The following is a 4555-nucleotide window of genomic DNA, read 5'->3' as shown; positions in this document are numbered from 1 at the left end:
AGCTTAGTCTGTGTGACAGTCATTTGGGTTGCCCACTGTCTCCCTCCCACAGAGACTGGGACACGGAGGTTGTATCTTTAGATGTTGGCTGGAACGAACAGTGAATTCTTTCTTTCAGTAGCCTTGAGTTTCTCAGGCAGGCACGTGAATGGGGAGATAGGTTCACGCTTGCTATTTAGCCTTGAGCTGTTAGAAACTATGTTTTGGTTTTTGCTTCAGTCTTTACAGGCCAAGGTTAAGGTCTCATCAAGTTAGAGGAGCCTGGCTAGAGTGTGATCAAAAAGAGAATGAAGAAATGAGAGAGGATCTTTCTCTATTCGTGTTCCCCTTAAAGTGTGCAATGAAACTTAACACTGATATCATCACTGAAAGTGAAGTCGCTCAGTTGTGTCTGACTCTTTGTAACCCCATGGACCGTAGCCCACCAGGCTCCTCCATCCATGGGATTTTCCAGGCAAGAGTACTGAAGTGGGTTGCCATTTCCTTCTCCAGGGGATCTTCCCCACCCAGGGACTGAACCCAGGTCTTCAGCATTGCAGGCAGATGCTTTACCATCTGAGCCACAAGGGAAGCCGATGTCATTGCTAACTTTTGTTAAAATGGGCTCAATGCATCCTGCTATAGAAATTCCATCAACTTAATAGACAGCTCATATACAGCACAGCTTATCCATTGAGAAGTAGCCAGAGTTGTGTGTTTTCATGGACGTGGAATGAGAGGACAGAACTGAAATGTTAACACTGTGGGTAAGGTGTCCATCGGAGATCATCCTGGATGTGAGAAACACAACAGGAAGTACATCTGCCTGAACGATGTGCCAAAACACTGACAGGAGGAGTCCTTGCTGATTTTAGGTTAAAACTTCTGACAAAGGAGCTTTGGAGAATGAATGTTCTTGGGCAGAGAATGCTACTTTAAAACTAACTCCACAATTGCTACCTTTGAAAGAATCTTTCATGACAAGCAGAAAGACAAATAAACTCTCACTTTGGACAACAGCCTCTGACAGCTTGAAACTGTGTATCTCACTCTCTCTCTCAGAATGAGAGTAGAGAACCAGTAGGTTTAGTAAAGTGTCCCCTCCACCCCAACCCATCCCTGCATGAATCTCTTTTAGTCCTGTCTGTGCATCACAATCTTTAATATTGATATGCATGAATTATGATTGAACATTTATTATATTGGACTTCCCAGGTGGCTCCGTGGGTAAAGAATCTGCCTGCAATGCAGGAGATGAAGGAGACACTGGTTCGATTCCCAGGTTGGGAAGATCCCCTGGTGGAGAGCATGGCAACCCATTCTAGTATTCTTGCCTGGAGAATCCCATGGCCAGAGGAGCCTGGCGGACTACAGTCCATAGGGTTGCAAAGATTCAGACACGACTGAAGCTACTAAGCATGCACGCATGCGTTTATTATGTGCAAGATTCAGTAGGGTTACAAAATGAATTTAGAGGTATTCTTCTCCCTGGAAACTTAGAATCAAGTGTGTAAAATAAATGCATAAATAAAGTAATAAATAAATAAAAATACAAGGTGAAAATCAGTAAAGTTATGTAGGAGTTTGGAATCTAGTGATTCAAGTGTTAGTCTCTAAGACATGTCCAACTCTTTGCAAACCCGTGGACTGTAGCCCACTGGGCTCCTCTGTTCATGGAATTCTTCAGGCAAGAATATTGGAGCAGGTAGCCATTCCCTTCTCCAGGGGATCTTCCCAACCCAGGGATCAAATCCAGGTCTCCTGCATTGCAGGCAGATTCTTTACCATCTGGGCTACCAGAGAAGCCCCTAGTAATTCAAGGGGAGGAGAAATAACTTCTGGCTAGAGTTGAAAGAGAGTCCTTCCTTGTTGAAAAAGGCAAAAAAGTACCCGTGTGTGTGTGTGTGTGTGTGTGTGTGTGTGTGTTTGGCTGCGCCACATAACTTATAGGATCTTAGTTTCCCAACCAGGGATTGAACCTTGGCCATTAGCAGTGAAAGCAGAGTCCTCACCACTGGGCCACCAGGGAATTCCCCTCTAAAGCATCCTTTTGAATGGAGGACTCACCATAATACTAGCTATTTAGAGAAGTTTAAATAGGAAATGCGAAATCAAATTTGGGGTGACTGCTGCTAGAGGAAGAGAGGATTTGTACACATGTCACACCTAGGGGTATTTCCTCTCTTTTGTGGCTTGAATAATTCTTTTTTAAGGCCTAAAACCTACCTTTTGTCCAGTTGTTCCCCTAGTTAAAAGTTTCATAATGACAAATGCTTGATCTCATATCCTACATTTTTCCTAATCTATTTACACTGCTTCTAGATAATTTCTTTCAGTTCAAAGTATTTATGACTTGTTTTTTTCTTTTTTTAACATTTTTAATTGGAGGATAATAGCTTTACAATTTTACGTTGGTTTCTGCCATACAACAATGTGAATCAGCCGTAAGTATTCATACAGCTTGTGAACCTCCTTTGTGAACCTCCCTTGTGAACCTCCTTCCCACCTTACGGCTTGTTTTAATATTGAAGAACAATGAAGAAAGGACCAGCTTTCCCCAATTATATGCATAGGAATGTGTGTGCTTTTGGATACTTATATTCTGTGGGGAAGGTCTTGTGGATTTCAAGTGTTAAAGAGGGAACTCACAAAGCTAGAGACTAGAACTTTTCTAGCTAGTTATTAGGATACTATTTTTAAAGATTTCAGGACTCAAAGGACTCAAAATATAAGCATCAAAATCTCCCCACACTGGCTGTTTTTGTCAAGACTGATTGAACGGTTTGTGGGGTCATGCCACAGAGTGGGTTAATTAGCAGAAGATACTCCAAAATCACTGCAGATGGTGACTGCAGCCATGAAATTAAAAGATGCTTACTCCTTAGAAGAAAAGTTATGACCAACCTAGATAGCATATTGAAAAGCAGAGACATTACTTTGCCAACAAAGGTCCATCTAGTCAGGCTATGGTTTTTCCAGTGGTCATGTATGGATGTGAGAGTTGGACTGTGAAGAAGGCTGAGCACCAAAGAACTGATGCTTTTGAACTGTGGTGTTGGAGAAGACTCTTGAGAGTCCCTTGGACTGCAAGGAGATCCAACCAGTCCATTCTGAAGGAGATCAGCCCTGGGATTTCTTTGGAAGGAATGATGCTAAAGCTGAAACTCCAGTACTTTGGCCACCTCATGCAAAGAGTTGACTCATTGGAAAAGACTCTGATGCTGGGAGGGATTGGGGGCAGGAGGAGAAGGGGACGACAGAGGATGAGATGGCTGGATGGCATCACTGAGTCGATGGATGTGAGTCTGAGTGAACTCAGGGAGTTGGTGATGGACAAGGAGGCCTGGCGTGCTGCGATTCATGGGGTCGCAAAGAGTCGGACACGACTGAGTGACTGATCTCTCTCTCTCTCTCTCTCTCTCTCTCTCTCTCACCTCTCAGCCGCACTTCAATGCTCCAAGTCCTTCTCAGATTTTTCCTTAGGAATATTTTTCTTCTGTATTTTTGCACTAGTGGTAAATAACCCACCTGCCAATGCAGGAGACGTGAGAGACAGTGGTTCAATCCCTGGGTCAGGAAGATCCCCTAGAGGAGAGCATGGCAACCCACTCCAGTATTCTTGCCTGGAGAATCCTCATGGACAAAGGAGCCTGGCAGGCTATAGTCCATAGTGTTGCACAGAGTTGGACACGACTGAAGCGACTTACCACGTGTGCGCATTTTCTTTAATCTGCAGAACTCTTCTGTCTCTCTCTCATCCAGTTCTCTGATGATATAAGCAATGGTATATTCATTCTGGGGGATGACATGTTCAATGGCATTTACACACCTATTGATTATCTTAATAGCTTCATCCAAAGGAACAAAGGAAGTCTGCAGTGAAGCCAGTTCCAGCAGTAGTTCTTTGGCATAATTCCTCTTCAGTTTAGCCAACTGTTCCCCACCTCTGGCTAAACCAGTCAGTTTATAACTGTCAGTTCTTTCAGGGTGAAAGAACTGTATTCTTTCAAATACTGGCAAAAGAATACCCTGCTACATTATCTTTCTTTGCTTTAATCTTCACTTGGGTTTTATTTACATTTTGGATAACTGTGATGCTGAAGTCCACACGTTTTGTGTGGACATATGTTTTCACTTTTTTTAGGGTATATACTTGTGAGTGAAATTGCTGGGTCATGTGGCAACTCCACGTGTAACATTCCAAGGAGTCACCAAACTGTTTTGTATAGTGTCTGTACCATTTTGCATTCCCACCAAAAATGTATGAGGGTTTCTATTTCTCCATGTTTTCAACAATATTTGTTATTATCTACCTTTTTGGTTATAGCCATTGGTGGGTCTGACGTAATATCTCATTGTGGGGACTCTATCCAATGTTTTGTAATGACTCTTGCCTAGAAAATCCCATGGACGGAGGAGCCTGGTAGGCTGCAGTCCATGGGGTCGCGAAGAGTCAGACGCTACTGAACGACTTCACTTTCACTTTTTGTTTTCACACATTGGAGAAGGAAATGGCAACCCACTCCAGTGTTCTTGCCTGGAGAATCCCAGGGACAGGGAAGCCTGGTGGGCTGCC

General features: G+C 43.3%; 1 pseudogene; it reads right to left on the bottom strand.

The window, feature by feature from the left end:
* Positions 1–3357: 3357 nt before the first annotated feature.
* LOC113907056 lies at positions 3358–4156 on the bottom strand (annotated as a pseudogene).
* Positions 4157–4555: the final 399 nt, after the last annotated feature.

This window comes from Bos indicus x Bos taurus, chromosome 16 (genome assembly GCF_003369695.1).
Source record: "Bos indicus x Bos taurus breed Angus x Brahman F1 hybrid chromosome 16, Bos_hybrid_MaternalHap_v2.0, whole genome shotgun sequence".
Classification (NCBI taxonomy): domain Eukaryota; kingdom Metazoa; phylum Chordata; class Mammalia; order Artiodactyla; family Bovidae; genus Bos; species Bos indicus x Bos taurus.
Note: the sequence above shows the minus strand (reverse complement) of the source record. Positions and strands in the feature narration are given on the sequence as shown.